Below are 22,603 nucleotides of genomic sequence, written 5' to 3'. Positions count from 1 at the left end.
CCAAGGGTCCCAGGTCTCCCTCCCCCCCACTGCTTGGGAGGGCTTGAGTGGTCCAGGTTGAGTTCCCGTGTCGTGAGCTACCCCTTGGCACCTCTTCCTGCTATAGGCACCACACAGAGTGTGGGGCCAGCTCAGGTCAGAGAAATGGAAAGGGGACTGCAGAACTGATTTACTAGGCATCCCCCAAATTATGCAGGATATGTCTGTACTTTTGCCATGGTCCTGATAATAAAGTGTTACAGTGCTTGGTATATAGTCAGTGTCTCTTCCATTCAACAGTAAGATCTTTGAGGATACCGGACAACAACTTTGTTCTGTTCATCCCCGAATAAGAGATGGAAAGAGATGGACTGGAGGGGAGAGAGGGAAGGTGTCTGAACATCATAGTTTCTGCTGACCTAGCTAGAACCTCTTTCTATAGGCTGCCAATGCTGAGAGAATATGAGGTTGGAGCTGTAGATTGTTGGGAGCTATCTGGTCGGAGAGAATGCTTGTAACACAGTGGTGGAAAAAGTGAGCCTTGGCAGGATCATTAGAGCCCCTGACTCCAGCCAGACCTGAAGGTACTTCCTCGTTGTATCAGCCAGTGGTTTTTTTTTCTTTTATTTATTTATTTCTCCCTAAAGCTAGGTTGCATGGGGTATCTGCCACTGCGACTGAGAATCCTGAGTGATATAGAAGCAGGGAAGGAGTCTAGGGGGCAGGAGGAAGGGAGGGATGGAGGGGTGGAGGGATGGAGGGATGTCTGCAGCGTGCAGGGAGGCCTTTGGTACTGTGCCAGTTAGGATATATCAGAGGAATCCTAAGGCCTCCGGGGCCTCTTTGGTGTAGATGGATGGCTGGGTCAGAGAAGAGGGAGTCAGTGCCAGAGGAAGGGGGAAGGGGGTGGGAGGAGGTGGGCTGGCTGAATCCCTGGGAGGCGTGGAGACAAGATTAGCTGAGGCCTGAGCAGCAGCTCCCAGTGTTTACTGCAAACAGAAGATGGTGGCCAGCCTCTCCTGGACCTCAGAGGGGAGGGAGTGGTTGATGGGGGACTCCTCCCCCTGCCCTTCTGTGTTATTAAAATAGCAGAGGTGGGGAGTACCGGGTGGGGTTAGGGGAGGTCTGTAGGTGGGAGGGGGTGTCCTAATCTTCAGGCTTTTAGCCCTTCCTCCCTGTAATCTTAGCTTCTTTTGCCATTCAGATTTCCCCTTGCCCTCTAGGTCCCAGCAGACCTCCTTCTGTGCTCTCCCCACCTCCACACCCCGCCCCCACTGCTATTCAATGATCTAGATCCAGATCCCGACCTGGAGATCGGGATTTTGTCAAAGTTCTCAGGTGCTTCTCATGCCTTTCAGGTTTGGAAACCCCCGACCTAATTCAAAACTCTGTATTTTACAGATGGGTGACTGAGGACCGAGAAGGAATAAGCTTGTTCATCATCACACAGCACAACAGGAGCTGGGACCCAGGGCTTCTGAGCAAAGCAACAATGTTGTGTCAGGTCTCAGGGTTTGCACTGTTGATCCCAGCAAGACCTGGAGTGCTGTTTGGAAGAGGGCGAGAACACAGGCCTACCTGTGAGTTTGAGGTCCTGCAGACCTCAGGAGCAGGGGGGAGGCCTAGAGCCAGCCCTCTGTGCTGTGAGATGGTACAGACTATGGGTTAAGAAAGAGTCAGGTGGTCCCAAATGAGGGCTGAGGAGGAAGACATCCACCCAGATTCAGGGACTGGTCACGCCTCAGCATGATGGTCAATGCCTTTCTCTCCTCCTTTGGCTTTTTCAGGTTCTGGCAAAGCCTCACCTTCAAATAAGACAGAGTCACTGGGTTTTAATCTCTTGCTGCTCAAGGTATGGGCCCTGGGCCATCGCCTGGAAGTTTGCAGACGTGCAGAATCTCAGGCCCCACACCACCCCTACTGAGTCAGAATCTGTATTTTAACCATGGAGAGAATTCTCACACACACTTCAGTTTGAGGCACACAGTTATATCCACCACCTAGTGTGAGGTTAGCACAGGCAATTCTACAGCAGTGCAAACTGGCCTCGTTTATGTATTTGGATGTGCTGTGAAATGTTTGGTGTCAAATGTGTTTTTGCTAATCAGGTCTTGTTGGAAATCCACAAGAGGAATTGCTGAGTTAAAATAAACAGCAGTAGCCACCTTAAGTGTGGAAGCCTTGCTCTGTAAAGCAAAGCATTACAACCTCCTTTAGGAAGTTTGCATGTTTTCTTATTAAATGTACTTCAACTAAAGCGTGACTGTCCATCCAACATGCTCATGCCTGTTGCAGAGTTTGCATTTGGTTAGCTTTTGGTTGTACCAGGAGCTTTGCTGAGCATTTTATACCCTTGACCCCACAGAACCCTCATACCTTTGAGGGAGGTATTATTTCTATTCCCACTTAGCAGATAAGCCAATGAAGGAATAGACAGGTGAAGCGATTGGGATTCTGCCTTTCATCTTGCCTTTTACCTTTGTTTTATAATCTTTTCCTCGCCATGCCCACACCCCACCGTCCTGTGCTTTCTTAGATTCTGTATGTCTACCTGGTATCATTTACCACAGGGCCATACTATTGGCCAAAGCGTTTGCCCCTCTCCTGCAAGTCAGCTTGCCTGGACTTGCTTTTCCACGTGCAGCCTGGCTGCCGAGGCTGAGCCCCACCGACCTTACCTAACTCACGTACCAGGCCAATATTTCTCCTGCGCTAAATCATCCTAGAGGCAGGTACCACAACTAGGGACCACCCCTGCAGCCCAAAGCCCGCCAAATTATTCAAACTGGCCAATCCTAAACTGTTCACCCTGCTCTGCCTTGCTGTTTCATGGAAACCTCAATAAAGCCTGGAGCCTAGGCCTCTCCTCACTTGGGACAAAAACCTGATGCTTCTTCCCATGCAGCCCTGCATGGTGGCCCCCCCTTCTCGGGAAATGTAAATAATGAAAATTGTTCTTCTGTGGCATTGACCTCTCTGTGCTGTCACTCAGTTACCTCCATTAGTTGATACCCACCCCCATCATTGCCAGGCCTTGACATTTCAGACTTCGTTCCCTGTGGCTTCTGGCTTCTGGCATTTACTGAAGGTTGCTGTTGCAGTGCCTACCATGTGTCTCCTGGGATACGAGGCCACTGTACTCCCCGCTCTGAGGGGCTCCCAGGAAATTGCTTGTCCTGGAACTTGAACTTGGTGAGATATCAGAAAAGTATTGTGGGCTGGTCTGGGGGATTCTGAGTGTTAGGGGATAATTTTCCCTGAGTCTCTTGTATTTCTATGTGTCTTGTAAACTGGCTATGTCTGTTCCAGACTATCCTTTTAAGGATGTTTACATAGCGAGTGGACTTGGAAGATAATGGTAGTGTTTTCCTCTAGAACAAAGAGCAGATTTGTTTACAATCCAGAATAATAGAGATAACGTCTCCCTCAGGACAAAGGCCAAGTGGACCATCATAGAATATTAAGATTCCCTAAGACTGGGTTTTTTTTTTTTTTTTTTTTTCCTGTAGCACACCTTGCTGCATGTGTAAGCCTCACCTGGCCCTCTTCAGCTTGTGGGAAGTGGGACAAGGGAAACTGGTGTACATATGTAGCTCATGCTGCCTGCCCTGCTGTGAATAATAGTCCTTTGTCTCTGATCCGGGAGTCTCAAGTCTTATGCCGGCATCCATAAGACTGTAGCAGGCAAACTTAGTAGCATGCAAGCAGGGAAAAATCTTAGATCCTACATGATTCTTGACATTGGAGTCTTCTGGTTCGTGGAATTAAATAGACAAGCCATGCTTCCCTTGCAAAACAGAACTGGTCCCCTCATGAAGAAAGCTAAAAGAGGGTCATGATAGTATAGAGTATCAAAGCACTGGATGTGTGATATTTACCCAAGAGAATTGAAAACATACGTCCACACAAAAACCTACACATGGATATTTATATCAGCTTTATTCATAATTGCTAAAATTTGAAAGCAACCATGATGTCCTCCAGTAGGTGAGTGGATCAATAAACCACGGTACATGCAGGCAATAGAATATTATTATTCAGTGCTAAATTCTGAATATTATTCAGTGCTAAAAACTAAATGAGCTACCAAGCTATGAAAAGACACAGGGAAAAGACACAGGGAAACCTTACATGCATATTACTAAGTGAAAGAAGCCAACCTGAAAAGACTACATATTATACATTCAAATTACATGACATTCTGGAAAAGGCAAAAGTATGGGGACAGTAAAAAGATTAGTGTTTTCCAGGGGTTGGAGGGAAGGAGAGGTGAATAGGAGGTGCACAGAGGAGTTTTAGGGCAGTGAAAATATTCTGTGTGATACTGTGATGATGGATCCATGCCATCATGCATTTATCTAGACCCATAGAATGTACACCCCCAAAAGCGAACCGTAATGTGAGCTGTGGACTTTGGATGATCTGTCAGTGCAAGTTCATTGATTGTAACAAATTTCCCACACTGGCAGGGGATGTGGATAACTGGGAGGCTGCAGGTTTGGGGGCCCAGGGGGCATATGGGAAACCTTTGAATCTTCCTCTTAATTTTGGTGTGAAGTTGATGGGGGGAGGTGGCAGGGAGGGGTGGGTGCGTGATGGGCATTGAGGAGGGCACCTGTTGGGATGAGCACTGGGTGTTGTATGGAAACCAATTTGACAATAAATTCCATATTAAATAAATAAATAAATAAATACTGCTTTAAGAAAATAAGGTCTTAAAAAAAAATTTTTTTTTAAAAGCCCTGGGTCTGGAGTCAAAAAGCCTTGGCTTGAAGCTGGACACCTGACTTGGAATAATTTGAGCCTCAAGGTCCTCATCAGTAAAGTAGGGCTAAAAATTTTTCCTGTTGCACAGATTGTTGTGAAAAATAAATGAGAGAATGAGATAATAAGATTAAAGGAGTCAGAGCTTTACCAATGTTAGCTTTTGTTATTATTAAAAAAAATTTTTTTAATGTTTATTTATTATTGAAAGACAGAGAGAGACAGAGTCTGAGCAGGGGAGGGGCAGAGAGAGAGGGAGACACAGAATCTGAAGCAGGCTTCAGGCTCTGAGCTGTCAGCACAGAGCCTGACACAGGGCTCAAACTCGCAAACTATGAGATCATAACCATGAGATCATGACCTGAGCTGAAGTCGGCCACTTAACCGACTGAGCCACCCAGGCTCCCCTCCTTTCTCTCATTTTTATAAAAAGGTTCTATCATGGTTTTTTTTTTTTAATTGTTTTAAGTTTATTTATATCAGAGAGAGAGAGAGAAAGAGAGCACAAGGGACAGAGGGGCACAGAGAGAGGGAGACACAGAATCCCAAGCAGGCTCCAGGCTCCGAGCTGTCAGCACAGAGCCCGACACGAGGCTCGAACTCACAAATGGGGAGATCATGACCTGAGCTGAAATCAGATGCTCAACCGACTGAGCCACCCAGGGGCCCCCAGATTTTGTTATTATTATTATTATCGTGGTCAGTTTTTAGCCTCTGGTCAGTCATTCATTTCGAGGCAATTTCTGAGGCTGGAGGGAGTCCTTGATGGCGAAGGGGCCTCCAGATCAGTTGGGCAGCAGCCCTGCTTCCAGCTCATGGCTCTGGGATGCACTACACACCTCACCTCTGTGCTGCATAGTCTCTTCAGGCGCCTTCTCCACCAACTTCACTTTCTTTATTAGTCTGCTCAGGCTGCTATGACACAAAATATCATAGGCGGGCTGGCTTAAACCGCAGGGAGTTATTTTTCACAGTTCCGGAGGCTGGAAGTCCAAGATCAGGGAGCCAGGATGGTCAGGCTCTGGTGAGAGCCCTTCGTCTGGCTTGCCAGTGACCACCTTCCTTTTCTCTGACTCCTCACATGACAGAGAGAAAGCATTGGTGTCTCTTCTTATCAGGGCACTCATCTATCTCATCAGGAGGACTCCACTCTCATGACCTCCTCTAAACCTAATTACCTCCCAAAGGCATCTCCAAATACCAAAACATTGAGGGTTAAATCTTCAACATACAAATTTCAGGAAGACACAATTCAGTCTATAGAATTCTCTATGTTTGTCCACCCTCCTCTGAGCCCCAGGAGGTTAACCTAGCCTCCACAACTGCACCACCAGGCCCCCTTTCCCTCTGGCTTTTGATTGGGGCCAGCTAACTGATGGCACCAGAAGGAGATTGAAGGGCCAAAGGAAAGAGAGGTCAGAGTATTTGTTTCCCCAGGTGCTTCCCTCTGGATCACAGGAGGCACAGCTATTCCTCTGTGGGTGTCTCTCACAGCTACAGATCTGGCTTGGTTCAGATGATCATCCCCCTTTGCCCATGCCCTGGGGTGGTGATGGCATCATGTGGTTGGCGCCTGAGTGTGTTCTCATCCCTTCTGGATTTCCCTCGGCCCTGTTAACACTTCAGTAAATAGTCTCTTCATTAACTTCTCCTCAATTACCCTTCCTGAGTGTGCCATCTGTTTCTAGCCAGGACTCTGTCTACTAGAGCCCAAGTCTCCTTCAACACAGCCCAATCTCAAAAGCCGGGGATTAGCAGTCTTGAGAGGGTGCCAGTTACAGCTAGGGTGTGATCAACCCAGGCCTCCTTCCTTTGCCTTCTCAAAGTTTTTGGCTTCAAGACCACTAGGTATTCATAGAAATTATTGAGGACTCTATTTGAATCCATAGTTACTGTATTAGAAATATAAATAAGAAAATTTAAAAACACTTATCAATTATACAAAAAAGAAGCACAATACGCATCAAGACATAATGTTTTATACAAAAGGCTATATTTTCCAAAACCAAACAATTATGACAAAGATGACATCGCTTTATGTTTGTATAAATCTCTTTAATGTTTGGCTTACGAGAAAGCAATTGAATTCTTGTATCTCCTTCTGCATTCAGTCTGTTGTTTTTTTTTTTTGAAGTATATTGAAAAATAAGTGATGCTCTGCTGTTATTTTGAAACATTTCTTTGTATAGCAGATTTTCTGAAACTGGCAATAATATTACCAATCTCACCAGGAGTCTTTAAACACTCAGAAATTGTCACGTCCACCACGGCACATACACATTTCCCAAAATTCTTTTTTTTTTGTTTGTTTGTTTTTGCATAAAAGCCCTAATTTTATCAATGCATCCAATCCTGTCAGGCTTTCTTGAATTGACAGGTTTACTTCATTTTGTTTTCAAAACAATGTCTGTCAAGTACTCAAGATGGAGTAACCACAGTTGTCTGTCAGGTGTTCTTTCAGGTGAAAATGGCGTGTCATGGAGAAAGTGGCTAGTTCAGCTTGCAACTCAGACTGTGGCACACTCGATCCTCCTGGAGTCAACCATTGTACACAGATGAACTTCAAATGTAGCCCTTCTGCATTGGGTATTCTTCCTGTTTTATTCCACAGAATATTAAGGACATCTGGGCTCCAGGGTTGAGACTTAGTAAGACTAGTAATCTGTACTGTGTCATCAAGAGCATTCTTGAGTGAAACTAGCTTTTCTCCCTCCACGTCAATGGTGGTGAAGAAGACAGTGACCAACAGTGCAATGTGAGGCTACCACCTTGATTCCCTCTGAGCTTTAGCACTTTGATCCCCTATTGCTTCTGTACTATCAGTGCAAATGTCAACACAGTAAAGAAGGCAAATAATGTTTTAGTATTATCATTAAAAGAGTTTTGACCCTGCAGATCCTCTGTGGGGACCCCCAGGGGTTCTCAGATCACTCTTTGAATTTTTTTTTAATGTTTATTCATTTTTGAGAGACAGAGAGAGACAGAGCGTGAGTGGAGGCAGGGCAGAGAAAGAGGGAGACACAGAATCCCAAGCAAGCTCCAGGCTCTGAGCTGAAAGTACAGAGCCTGACGTGGGGCTCAAACTCGTGGACCATGAGATCATGACCTGAGCTGAAGCCAGACGTTTAACTGACTGAGCCACCCAGGCACCCTTCAGATCACTCTTTGAAAACCAGTGCCCTGTAGCATAGAACAAAGTAATGGAACTGCTGACCACATCTTTATTTTGTTCAAAGACCTTTTCTACCCTGAAACTCACTTGAGCCTCTGGAATCTAACTTCTATGAAGGCAGAAAGTCTTTGCAGAATTGGGCAGTGCCTACATGTGAGATGCCAATAAATAATTAGAAAGATTATTAAGAAGAAAGGTCTTAAATACTTAGAAATGCTATAAATTGTTAGAAAGATTATAAATTATTTGAAAGATTATTAAAAAGACTTAGAAAGATGGTTTAAATTCAAGGTAAGTAAACAAAATAATGTATGCTTTTGATCTCTTCTGAAAAAAGTATTAGCTAAATGGATGTAATAAAATATTTAGCTTAAGAGAAACAGCACTCTGAGCCTCACTTTTTTTATCTGTAAAATGTGCACAATTTAATATGCTACTTATCAAACTTTTCCATCTGAGGATTTTATAGAGCAAAGGAAAAATAAACAGGTATTTCTTGTGTTAGCCAGAAGCAATCTGCATTGAGCAAACACATTTTCTGAAATTTCCTGTTTTATTTACTACAGTTTTGGGGGACCTTGAAATTCTAGTCCACAGAACACCTTCCTTCCTTCCTTCCTTCCTTCCTTCCTTCCTTCCTTCCTTCCTTTCTTCCTTCCTTCCTTCCTTTTTTGTAGGAGCAAAACCAAAAGTCTGTTCTAAAAGGAGGCTGATGGCCTGCCTGGAGGCAAGGGAAGAACCATATAACCATTTTGAGCCCGGGACTATGTCTGGAAGAGCTTGGTCCTGGTAGATTTTCAACTAAGAAATGAGAGTTCTTGCCCAGAAGGAAGAAATAGGCCTGGAAGTACGCATCTGGGCAACATAGAGGTCACAGATGACTCCCCTCCCCACCCCAGAGGACTTAGTGTCACATGAGATGTCTGGTCTCAGGGCACTGCATTCTGGCCACAGGAAAGCTGGATGAGTTGTACAATGCAAACAATTGGAGTCTGGAAAGCATAATATGACTCAGGTGACTCTGAGGCATCACATGAGGAATCCAAGGCTCAAGAAGCTTGAATAACTTGTCCTAAGTCACATGGCAAGGCAGGTGGCAGAGCTGGACCCGGCACTATAGCAGGGCCTGGTGGGTAACATGTATGAGATAAGTGGACCTGGTGGGAAACACCTGTCCGTCTCTAGGAAGCAGCTGTTACTCAGAGGCTCAAAATGTCAGCTTACTCTTTCCAAATCTTCCATATCTTTCCAGATCTTTTTCAAATGGAAGCAGGAAATGTGTTTTGTTATGTGAAATTCCTCAATTTCGAATGATGGTAATTCATGCAATAAATTTAAAGACCCATGTGGGTCAATATACAGTCAGGGGTCACCATCATGTCTGTGTGTGCTTTCTTCTGAAAGGAGAAATGTTGTGAATTATGCTGGAGAGATAAATGAAAGCTCTTGAAGATTAAGACGAGCCCAATAGGTGAAGAGCCTTCAGATATAAACAAACCTTCGCTTTATAGCTGCTCTCAAACTGATATTTAGAGATTTGGGTTGAGACAAATTGAGTAATCCTATATACACCCGAGTGACATATTTCAATATTTAGGCTACAGACTAGGCTTTGATCTAGCCAGGAACAGCAAGAACTTGGGGAAAAAGTCAAGTGAAAGTTAGCAGTCCTGATTGTTTAGGGTTGCAATTAAGTTAGATAGGAAAGAATCATGTTCTGAGGATTTTTCCCTTGCAAACCAAAGCAAAGGGGATGTGAAATAGCAATCAGAGGCAACGCACTTCTGGAAAATGCTGAGTAATGAAGCGCCTATAGAAACAAATCCAACAAAGCAACTTGAAAATTAAAGAGAAGCTGGGTTGATGTCCTCTTCCCTAGTTTAGCCAAAAAACTCCAGCAAAGCGACAATGCCAACCCATCGTGGCTCTCAGGGGACCTGGTTCAAATCTCAGTCCTGCCCCCCACACCACCTGACCCGTCACTCTCCCTGCTAGCTGCTATGATCTGTTCCATGATGGGAACCTCACTGAGCTTTAGGGCTCCCGTGGATGAAATGGGAACTGTAGTACCTGGGGAGAGGGCTGTTAGAAGGAAGGAGACAGAGAGAAACATCACAGCTCTCCCTTGCTGAATGCTTGCTGAATGTCAGGCATGAATCATCTCACTTTGTCTCATTACATCCACATTCCTGCCTCCATCATTGTTGTCAAGAGGTTTATAAGCCCCTAGCATGTAAAATAGTGCCATTTGTATTATCGTTTTCATTATAGATGATGTGTATGCCTCGTAGGCCAGGGCAGGGGGCAGCTTCTCTGAGTCCTATTATTGAAGCCCTGGGAAGCCTCCCTTCACACAAGAATCCTAAACAATCTTGCCCGGGGAGAACCATCCTCGAGAACAGACGTACGCTCTCTTGTCTTTATATTCTAACCCTTGAATTGTAGTAAGCAATTTGAAATGAAAGTAGACTGTCTTTCTGGGTAAGTAGATTTGAAGATTTATCTTTTAGATCTACCCACCTCTCACGTAATGCTTGCCCTAGCACTGGGAATAAAGTACCTGCTACATAAATGTCGCAGAAAGTAAGTTTATTGTGTTTCTCCATTTTAGAAAAGTAATTTAAGTTTGTTATAATGAGCTTGGGAACTACAGGTGGTGGGAAGAAATAAGCTCTTAAGGGCAGCAGGTAATGCTAAGTGGTACAGGGGTCTTTGGAAAGCAAAATGCAAATCCCAGCCTAGAAACTAGAGGGTTGGAGGGTGGAAGCTTTCTTCACCAAACCCCAGGAGGCTGCGACGCATGGCTTATTTGTGTCTCAACATCATCTTGCTCCTCTCAACATGTCCTGGGCGAACCATAGTGCCTGGCAGGAGGAAGATGCTCTGTAAAGTTCTAACTTCTGCTCAGAGTGTGTGCAGAAGTGCTGGGAACAGGGGAGCTTCTGGTAGTCATAAGACCATGAGGGACACTAGTAATTCGTGGGCAAGAGCTAGGGAATGCGAGGAACAGTCTTGCACCCCTAAAGGTCAGGAACACAGAGTTCTGTGTGCATGAATGCATGGAGTCTGGAAGAACACACAGCCTGAAAACTAATGGTGTTAACCCTCTGGGCTGCAGAATCATGAAAGGTTTGGGGTTTTGTATCCTTTTTTCTTTTCTTTTCTTTCCTTTCTTTTTCTTCCTTTCCTTTCCTCTATTTTCCTTTCCTTTCCTTTCTTTCTTTCTTTCTTTCTTTCTTTCTTTCTTTCTTTCTTTCCTTTTTTTTTTGTTTTTTGCTTTGTGCATCTGTATTTAAAAAAATTTTTTTTTCCTGGAAAAGAACTTAGGTGATGCATGTGATGGGGTCAAGAAAAAAATAATGTATTTTCTTTCAGATTTTTTCTCTAAAGATAGGAATTACTTGCAAATGCAGTAGAAAGAATCACAGAGTGAAGAATGAAATAATTGAAGGAAGTAATTTAACATTAAGAGAGTAATGATCAACGGTTGGAAACCCTCCTAAGGGGCAGCCTACTTGACCCCAGTGGAACCAAGAGGTGCATAGAGTCCCTTCTCTTCCTCCTGGTCCCACCACAAGCAGGTGGCTACGTGAAATGTAGAAGGTAGCTTATCAGCCAGGGCGGGAACAGATGCTATCCCCGAGGCCAAGACCCACACAAAGGCCTCAGCCCCCACTTGTATTTCTAGCCCGTTCTCCCAAGATCCCTGACAGCCATCTGATAAGATGCATTTAGCTGTCTAGTTTGCATGGTCCTGACAATTTTCATTCAAAACATATGCAAATACTGGGGGCCGATTTCTGGGGATAGAGGCCGTGGTGAAATGCTTCTAAACTTTTAACCAAATGAATCTATTAACCTCAAGAAGAGGAGCTTCTGATTTCAGACTCTATTTGCATCAAAAGGACAGTTAGACCCCTGTCTATTCTTTTCCTTATCTGGCGGCTTATCTCATCTCTGGGAAGATGGCAATTAGCAGTGCGCCTGGTGACTTTCCCAAAGTCACTGGGATCCTTGGCTCCTCGTGCGGTGGTGATGGCTATGAGGCCCCTGAACTCTCCAGCCAGGCCCTGTGTGAGATGAAGCCTGGGCGGGCTCAGGGCACAATCCCAAGCCACTAGGTAGTGGTTGGAGCCAGCGCTCACCAGAAGCAGGCTCTCGGGTCCTCTGGGCACCTGCCTGGTGTGTTTATACAGCGGCAGGGTCGGCAGTTGAGGAATTAGCACACAAAGAGAACAGTGCTGCACAAACCCCGCTGATTAATTAATACTCTGACCACAGTGCATCTGGGGTGGTAACCCAATATGCTGCCAAGGGAAGGGGCTAATTTCCAGGGAGACCAGGATAATTTTTGCAGAGGCATTTCCTGCTTTCTTCCCCAGGCCTGGTGGGTTTAGGCTCTCGTCTCCTGAATCCCAGACTGGACATCCTACATTAAACCAGTGGCCTTGGGCAACACCAGCTTCACAGGCTTGCAACCAGTGCAGTCCCACGGGAGCTTACAGGAACCCTGACCTTAGTTTCATGCCCTGATGTCACCACCTTGAAGTTCTTAACAATTTTTAAGGGGGAGGGGCAGAGAGAGAGAGAGAGAAGAGCACGACGCAGGACTGGAGCCCACAACCATGAAATCATGAACTGAGCCAAAATCAAGAGCCAGATGCTTAACTGACCCAGCCACCCAAGCGCCCGTCTTAATAATTTTTTAACGAAGTTCCTCCTTGTTCAGCCTGCACCATGCCCCACAAACCATGTAGCCAGTCCTGGGCGTGGGTGACAGCATGGGGCCCTGGGGATTGCTGGAGTACCTGCAGCTTCTCAAAGACCTTTCCAATTATCTCCACATTCCACACTCTCAGGTACCTGTTGCCTTCAGCCAAAGATTCTGTCACACACCTCCCTGTCTTTGCACTTCATGTTCCTTGTGCCTCATAAACTTTCCCCTTTCCTCATCCTCCTGTAGACTCCTGTTCATCCTTCAAAACCCCGGAGCAGAATCTTCCCCCCCCTCCCCCAAACGAAGATTGCTTTAAAATCCTGCAGGCAGAGTTTGCCCCATCCTCAGTGCTTTCAGAGCCCCTTAACGCTTCCATTGGTGCTTTTGGTGAACTACATCATGGTGATGCTTCTGTCTCCTGGGAGTGTTTAAAAATATTTAAAAATATTTACCAATTGGTATGGCAGAAGCATCGACCAATGAGAGTTGATGGAAGGAGGCCAGACACAGACAAAGAGCAAGATCTCTGGAGGACCCCCCATGGGACCTGGGGTTAACCCTTCCCTTTCTGGTTCATGGGAGTCAGAGGGCTTTAGGAGCCCAGGGCAGAGTGTAGTTGATCAACTATTAGGGAGTATTTCAACTTTTTCAAAGTGTGTATTGTTGTCCTGGTGCATCCTGGCTGACCTGCAGAGCCGAGAGCTCCCCACTCAGAAATGAGCTGACTTTCAGCACAGGCCTTGTGTGGTTCATCTCTCCGTGCAGGTGTCTGGGACAGGGGTTGGTCCAGAGCTAGTACTCAGAAGAGGAGGATGGAGGGGGTGGGAAATGATCTGCAGTAGCTGGGTTCCGGGGCATCCTTCTCGGGGGTTAGGGAATAAGGAGACTGCTCTGAAATCAGGAGGCATCCATTTCTCCAGCTTTCCCCAAAGGACCCTCTACAGGGAATGAGTCCAGCATATTATAAGGTGTCCTGCAGTAGCTGGGAGAAAACACAAGAAAAAGGAGTCAGTCTCAGGCCATATACATATAACTGATGAATTACTATTACAGAAACACACGCACCTACATACAAACATACACAATCTATAGATGTGTGCTATTCACACACGCCACCTACTCCCCAATGTACCCCCACATACCCTAAAGCTGGGAGTGACCCACAGAATCCAAAGAATGGCCAAGGCAGCCTTCCATGCTGGGTTGGAAGGGTGGCCAGAGGGTGGGGGTGGCAGGAGTTCCCTGGAGGGAGAGCAGCTTGGTGCTGGAAGGGTCTGGAGAAGCAGAGGCAGGAGCAGAGGGCACCAAGGAGGGGCTGGTTAAACAGGGGGTGCAGTGAGGCACCACCCCAGCTGGGGCAGAGCATGGATCTCAGGAGGTCATGGGGCAGGAGGGTACAGAGGGGAAGGTTATGTAAAGGGGAGAGTGTGGAGCAGGGAGGAGGCTGGCATTGTGCAGAGAACCTTCCATACAGCAAGCGTATGCTAGGTACCTTGCAGACATCATAACTTCTCATTCCCACTGTAACCCTCTGAGGTGTGAATGATCTCATTTCACAGACCATGGGCAAACTCATGAAGTGGCTTGCCCAGGACTGCAAAGCCATGGATTGGAGCCCACATGTAGACCCAGGTCTTCTGGGCTCCTAAATCCCCTGTTATTTCCACCTTGCACCCAGTGGGTAGAGCTGTGTATAGTGACCTTTATTCCCTGCCCCGTACTTCTCCTCTTCCCAAAGGACGCACTGGAGTGTCTGCCCCTTATTACATCTCCACAAACTCTAATTGGGAACAAGTGGGTAATACAGCAGTGTAAGGGATTTTGGCAAGAGCCAGGTTTCTCAACTTCGACACTGTTGTCATTTGGGGCTGGATCATTCTTTGTTATTTGAGGCTATCCTGTGCCTTATAGGATGTTTTTTTTTTGTTTGTTTTTAAATGTTTATTTATATATTTTGAGACACACACACACACACACAGAGCAAGCGGAGTGTGGGGAAAGAGGCAGAGAGAAAAGAGAGAGAGGGAAAAAGAGAGAGAGAGAGCGAGAATCCTAAGCAGGTTCTGTGCTGTCAGAGCTCAGCCTGACAGAGTTCCATCTCATGAACTGTGAGATAATGACCTGAGCTAAAGTCAAGTGTCAGATGCTTAATGAACTGAGCTACACAGGTGCCCCTTGTAGGATGTTTAAAAGCCTCTTTGGCTACTAGCATCATTCCTTCTTCTCTACCCCCAGTTGTGACAACGAAAAATGTCTCCAGGTATTTCCAAATGTCCCCTGGGGGGGGGGGAGTTGAACCCCATTAGTTGAGAACTGCTGGGTTAGACAGATGGCTAGCTTATGAGGATCTAGAGGGGATTTTACAAGTCTCCTAGCCCCTCTGCATTGATTTCCAGCACTCCAGCAGAAACATGTCCCTCTTGTTTAGGTGATGATGAGTCAGGCTAAGCAGCAGGGGGGTTGACACCATGACCTCCGGAGGGCCTTCTGGGCAGCCTTGCTGATCTGGGCGGGCACCGGCCCCGCCCTCCCCCATGGGCGACTGGGCTCCCATAGAGCGACCTTGTCAGCAGCGCTCTTCCTCCTGCACCCCCAGGACGGCAGACCCAACAGCCAATTATGAAAATGAAAAATCCAGGTCTTGGCCTCAAATGAGTATTTTCCTTTGGTGCTTTGAGTCTCCTGTAATAAGCTCCTGGTCACCAAGGAATCCCAGGAATGTGGCCTTGATAATAAAAATAGGCACCTGGCCCAGAGGGGCCCACTCACTGGACTGGCACAGAGGCCTGGACAGGCGGCCTCCAAGTCCACAGCTGCCCCTCCCCTGCTGGGCAAGGGCACTTGCTGAAACTGCTTGTCCCCTCTCAGCCCTGGGCCTGTCTCTACATCCTTCTTCCAGAGCCTCGCTGCAGCTCCTGCTTCCTTAGGAAAGTGAGAAGCCTTATAAATGTGTGGCTTCATATCAAGAGAAACAAAACACAACACTTCCACCTCCAACCTAACATGGTTTGATTGTTTACTTCCTCTTATGCTATCACCAAAAATGATACTCTTCTCATTTCCATTTTAAAGAAGAAGAAGTTGAGGCACAGAGAGGTTAAGTCACTGGCCCAAGGGCTCACAGCTGACAAGTAGCTTTGCTGGGCTGTGAACTCAGACAGCTGTTTCAGCTTCATCTGCCAGGTGACCAGATTGTCTGGGGCCCTGGGGCTGACACCAGGGGTACAGGAGATCTTGACTTTGAGTGTACCCTCCCTGGGTGGCTGGGAGGGTGATGAGCTCCGTAGGAGACTGAGAACTCTGGTCGCTCCATGTCTCCCTGGCTGCAGGAGTCTTACTCTGTAAAACAGGAGGGTTGATGGGGAGGAAGGGCTATGTGACCAGGCTGCCCAGGGAACCCACCTTCCTCGGAGCTCCTCCCGAGATCCTAATTCTTTCATATTTTACCCCAAAAGAGCATGCTCCCAATTCAGGATGCCAGTCGATGGCATTTCCCCAGGAATAAATATAGGGAGGCAGTGTAGGGCAAAGCCTTGGATCCTCAGAGGGTAGGGTTAGGGCCATTTCTGCTATTTGATACTATGTGCTCTCAGCCAAGTTACCGAACACATGGGCCTTCTCATCTATATTTTGGAGCAAATGAAACCAACTTCTAGAGTTGTGCCATTCAATGAGAAAATGAATGTGGAGCCTTGAGCACTGGGCACACTGGGCATACTTGGAACACTGGGACCCTCTAGAGTTGTTTGATTATTATTTTGATGGAAGAGGTAGGGCATCATCTAAGGCCCTTGGGCCCTGAGGCAGGTGGCCAAACATCTCTTGGACTCAGCTGGCTCACCTATAAAATAAGGGAAACACTGAAGTCCCATTTCAGGGCATAGGGAGCGTCAGGAGGTGGGGACACACGTGCAGAGGCCCAGAGGTGGGTACTGCGCTGGCTGGTTCAGGATTCCAGGTAATGAGGATGCCCAGGTAGGGATACAGGAAGGCATTCACAAAAGTTCCGGCTACAAAGTGGGCTGGCTCCAGTTTTGAGACTGAGATCCTTTCCTGGCTTCTGAAGCCCAGGGACTTGTAAGTATAAGAGACAGTGACACAACCGAAATGGTTGTTGACTCTGTGCTTTGTCCCCAGCACCCGTGGGGCCCGGAGCTGGGTTCCTACAGGAGTGAAGTTCTGCAGAGTGAAGTGAAATGAACAGCTTAGAGAGGCCAGGAAAAATTCCAGGGTGGGAGGCTCCAGGGGCAGGTATCTCCTCTTCCCCTGTGCCCTGGTCCCTCTCCCACAAACACTATCATGTGGCTGATTGTGGGCACCGAGAACCTAGGACAGCGACTGGACTGGAGCACAAGACTACTAATAATAGCCACTAGTTATCAAGGGCTTTGTATGTACCAGGTACCAAGCTAAAATCTTCCCAGGCATTGTCTCATTTCATCCTTACCAGGGCTCTCTGGCATAGGGATCGTGTTCCCTGTTTCATGAAGAACTTAAGGTTCAGAGAGGTTAAGCACTTTGCTCAAGGTCACACAGCTGGCACATGCTAGGACCAGGATTCAGCTACAGGTGAGCCAATCGAAAGGCTTTAACTTTTACACTCTTCGCAGCCCTTCCAGAGACCTGTTTCTCTTAAACTTGTGATTAAGGTAAGGCAAGCACCCTATGAACCTCCTTTCCAAGCTCCCTGAAGAGTTTATCCTACTGCATTTGGAGTCAAGTCAGTTCAAGCCATAGGGAGTGACTTCTGTAAACTGTATTTTCTATATCCAATGTTCTGAGACACATCATCTTCTTTTATTTTATTTATTTATTTATTTATTTTTAATTTTTTTTTTCAACGTTTTTATTTATTTTTGGGACAGAGAGAGACAGAGCATGAATGGGGGAGGGGCAGAGAAAGAGGGAGACACAGAATCGGAAACAGGCTCCAGGCTCTGAGCCATCAGCCCAGAGCCTGACGCGGGGCTCGAACTCACGGACCGCGAGATCGTGACCTGGCTGAAGCCGGACGCTTAACCGACTGCGCCACCCAGGCGCCCCAATTTTTTAATGTTTATTTTTGAGAGAGGGAGAGACAGAGTGTGAGTGGGGGAGAGGCAGAGAAAGAAGAAGACACAGAATCTGAAGCAGGCTCCAGGCTCTGAGCTGTCAGTACAGAGCCTGACGCAGGGCTCAAACTCACGAACTGTGAGATCATGACCTGAGCCGAAGTCAGATGCTTAACTGACTGAGCCACCCAGGCGCCCCCATATCATCTATTTGAAGATGCACTGTTGGTTTAATGATGACCTTTGGAGAGGAAATAAAGGAAGGGCACATTAATCTAATGTTCCTAAATTCTTCTACTTTATATCACGGGTATATGAGCATCTTAGGATGGAGGAAATACTGGGCCAGGATCTGTGTTGAACCCATGACGTAATAATAAGGTGTACAGGAAAATTCATGCATTTATCTGTTCTTTCCAGAATACATGCATTTTGTATGTATTTTTTATTAAAGTGTAATTTACATATGGTAACATGTGCACGTATTAACTGAACTCCTTCCTATGTGTACACCCACATAACCACCATCTCTTCAATGACTGTTTATTAAGCGCTAGTTTGAAGGCCAGGGATACAATGATGAACATCATTGGCAAGGTCTCCTCCTTCCACGGGGTGCAGAGTCCAGCAGAGAAGAAAACAATAACCAAGTAAACAAGTCCACAAATTATTACAATAGTTCTTGTTCCACAAATTATTGCAACGGTTTTTGTATTACGAGAAAAACCAAGTGGTGTGTGAAGATGAAGAAGAAAGAGGAAGAGTCTCTGTTTTGCATGAGGGGAGAGGAATCTCTCCTGCAGGCAGCTGGCCCTTGAAAAATTAAAGTTTGTGGTCCCCAGGGGAAAACATTACAGGCAGGGAGGACAGAAAGTGTGAGGTCCCTGAGATGGCAGAGAGCTGGCGTTTGAGAAGGTCAGTGAAACTGGTAAGATGTGGGTAACAGGGAGAGGTGGGCATTGACCAAGATATGCCTGGCCTCAACAAACATGGCAGGGATTTGGGCATTGCTTCCGTGTACAGATGCATCCTATCTAGTGGTATTGATGGTACGGTTGAGAGGCCAGAGAAGGCTTCACAGTGTGGTAACTTCTTTTTTATTATTATTTTTTTTAGAGAAAGGGGGGAGGGAGCAGAGAGAGAGAGAGAGAGAGACAGAGAGAGAGAGAATCTCAAGCAGACTCCATGCTCAGTACAGAGCCCCACATGGGTCTCGATTCTACGACCCTGGGATCATGACTTGAGCTGAAATCAAGAGTTAGACGCTCAAATGACTGAGTCACCCAGGTACCCCGAAGGTGGTAACTTCCGACTGCCAGCTGGCAAGACAGAAAAAGGGCGCGTTCCAGGCAGGATTCTGTGTGTCCAAAGGCTCTGTGGTAGGAAGCAGGGAGTTTGTTCTCTAACACACTACCTGGTTGAAGGCTGGTGGAAAATGAGGAGTGGGGTGGGAAGTGTAAGCAATGAGGTAGAAATGGTGTGCAGAAACCAGTCCTTAGTGTGCATCAAAGGACTTTGAATTTGTCCAGAAAACCTGCCTCAGAAAGAACTTCTGAGCAGTGCCTAAGGTGACTTGGAGATAGCACAGATATGGCATGTGGTTAATCCCCAGAGACACTGGGGCTCTCTGAAAACTGCAGTGTATGGGTCTCCCATGAGCATCACAGTGCCATGTATAGAGTGCCTGGAGCACCACTGTCTGCCTTAGAAGTCCTATTTCAGGAAAAGTGCTACGTTTTATTTCGAGATCCACAGTGTCTGGACATAGTAGGTGCTCAATAATAGCTAATAGAGTGAATGGATTCCAGTCTCACATGTACCTCTTACCGCCACCCTGGCCGTCCATCCATTGCCCTAGCATCCCCTCTCTGGACTCACTCAGCACTCTAGATGCTCACCCATCCCTTTCCACCCCAGTAGAACAGAGAAGTAGTTATAGGCCATGGGGTTTAGACAGACTTGGGGTCAAATCCTGGCTTGACTGCCTGATTATTGTGTGATATTGAGCAAGATAGTTAACCCCTATGAGACTCTGTTTTCCCGTTCCCCCAAAGAGCTACCTAGTTCCCAGGGCTGTGCAGAAGACTCAATAAGCTAATGTTCATAGCAAGCCCTTCATAGGAAAGGAAGATGTCCCTGTCTGGTCTTGGTCCACCTGCCACCACCCACAACAGAACAGAATTGACCAGAAGGGTAGAAGCACAAGCTGTGGAAATTAGCAAAGGGTATCTCTCCCTCACGTGCCTCATACCAAAGGCTGGCGTTCTCCAAAGCTGGTAGTAATCTGTAAAGTAATCCAAGAGAAGAGTATATACTCCGAGATCATTCAGGGATAAGCTCGAGTCTTCTCTGCAATGACTATGGTGACTCATGAATCATGGAGAGAGATGCCCACTACTCTGTCCTTCCCACCACATGTGCCAACCGTGACTTGACAAACATTCCCTGCATCTCCAGCATGAAAAGAGCTTCTCACTCACTGGTGTGCGATGTTTAATTTGAAAATACAACCTGAGATGATAAGGATGGGGAGATCTAGATAGCTCCAGAAGCCAGGACTCAATCAGATACTTCTAATTTTGAAAGAAGCTCTCTGAACGACTTTTCTCAGAACACTAAGACTAAAGGGGCTGGTTATCTCTCCCTATCTCCTCTCCCATCCCCAGCCAAGGCATTCCCAGGATCCCTGGCTTGAGTGGAGTGATTCAGGTGTCTGGACTACCACCAGGGTCTTCCTTGGGCCAGCAGGTGGGCCCAAGGGTGATCCAGATGCCTTCAGGGGTCCAACAGGGACAGGAGAAAGTCAATCCCCCATGGGCTTCTGCATTCCAGACATATATTAAATATCAAATAATGGATGATGTTAAAAACTCTCAGGATGCTAGACACACAGTCAAACCAAATACATGTGCAAGTTGCTTAGGAAGATGCTTAAAGATCCCACTTGGAATGGAAGAGGCTGTATTCAAATCCAAATTTTTCCCCCTACTTATCACCCAACTTTGGAATATTGATTGGGATTAAGATAATGTGCAAATTAGTAATAAATAGTGTCATCTAAGTAAGATAAAAGTAAAAATTCAAATATCAACAGTCCATGGTTGATATGGTAGTCTTTGGTGCTGAGGACTTAGGCTCTGACATGCATGAATCCTCCCAAGGTTACCTCATAGGCCAATATGGATGCTTAAGCTCCTGCCATCATGCCCACATTCTAGTTGACAGGAAGAGGCAAGGAAAGAGACAGGGAAGCCCCCTGCCCCATTCTCCTTTTAAGAACACTTCCTGGCATTGCACATACCACCTCAACTTAAATCCCATTGGCCAGCTTTAGTCATCTGGCCACATCTATATAAAAGGGAAGCTGGGCAATGTCATTATTCTGGTTGTCCATGTGTCCAGATAACAACTGGAGAGTACAGACCTAAGGAACTAGCAAATATCATGTATTGAGGGACAAACAGCAGCCTGTGCCACCATTGGGAAAAATCACTTCCTTTTTCTGATATCCATTTTATTCATTTGTAAAATGGAGTTAGTAGTAGTATTCCTAGGGTCATTAGAAGAATTCACCGAGATTTTGTAAAGTGCCAAGCACGTTGCTTAGAATACGGTGAGGGCTCAATATCTTTCAAGAAATATTAGTGTTCTTGTGACACATGACTCTCGCCTTTGAATATCTACAATAAGAAGCAGAGGGGCTGTGCTTTCAAAACCCAACCCAGGCTGTATTCAAGCCCACTCTGGATGGACTTAATGTCATGTTACCTCACTGGCAACACCTGGTTTGAACGGGGAGCAGAGAGGATGCTCACAGGGGGATCAGCTGTAGGTATTGTCATTATCCCTATTTTATAGATCGGTATACCCAGGCTCACAAAGGTGGAAGGGCATATGCAAGGTCATCTAGTTAAGTAACAGAAAGTGCTAGAATTTGAACTCAATCTTCTTCCCTGGGCCTGGCTCCTAACCACTACACCACACTGCCACTCTTGTATGAATGCCCATGGACATTTTCTTGGGAAGTGTCTCTCATGCTGCAGGGACCCATAGCCAACCCTGTGTGCTCCAGCAGGATGCTTCTTGGACACTCCAGCCTGGGGATGAACTTGGTGGCCCCATCCACATCCTCTGAGAAGCTCTGCAATCCCAGGGCTGCGGGGGAAGCTGGGTTTCAGTGGGATAGGAGTTTCCTTCTGGCAGTCACCCTCCACACTCCTCAGTACCACAGCGCTGCAGTGAAGGGCTTGTGCAGGTCCCAGCCTGTGCTCTGGGTGACGTCACTGTGTTTTACTTTTTCACAATCACTACCAGTGGGTGCCCATCCGGTGCCGGGGCTGTGATTGGGGTTCCGGGTTGGCCGACATACACAGAAAGAACCACAATTGCTTGGGGCCTTCCACGTCCAGCAGCCAGGGAAGCCAAGCCAAGGAGTACTGCCAAACCTGCCTCCGATTCTGCCCACAGGGAGGAATTGGTGACAACAGGGCTCCCTCTGCCTTCTCCTGAGCTTTGGACACTAGTGCCTGGGGACCTAATACAGAGGATCCAGGACCTGGCCCTCCTTGCAGCTGTGCCTTAGAAAGTTCTAGAAGAAGTGCAAGGTGGTGGGTAGAGGAACTGTAGGGATGTAGAGAGAGGTCAGCATCTGAGAGTCTGTCTTTGGGCTCTTATCCTCACAGTATCTCCTCACTGCTCAGGCCGGCTGAAGAATAGGGGCCAAGATGGGGAGAGAAAAGGGAAGTCCCAGGGAACTGGGGAAACTGAGGCTGAGTACGACCAAGGTTCCAGTCTTAGAAGTCACCTTGGAGGGTTTAGATTTTACCCCAGGAGGATGGGGAATTAAAGGTAGGTTTAAGCAGAAGGGATAAGTGGGGTATGATTCAACTAGTGTTCTAGAAAGATCTCTGAAGCAGTGTA

This window comes from Puma concolor, chromosome A1, assembly GCF_028749965.1.
Source record: "Puma concolor isolate L17-30 chromosome A1, mPumCon1.1.hap2, whole genome shotgun sequence".
Lineage (NCBI taxonomy): Eukaryota > Metazoa > Chordata > Mammalia > Carnivora > Felidae > Puma > Puma concolor.
The sequence above is the reverse complement of the archived record's forward strand: the minus strand, read 5'-3'. Positions refer to the sequence as shown.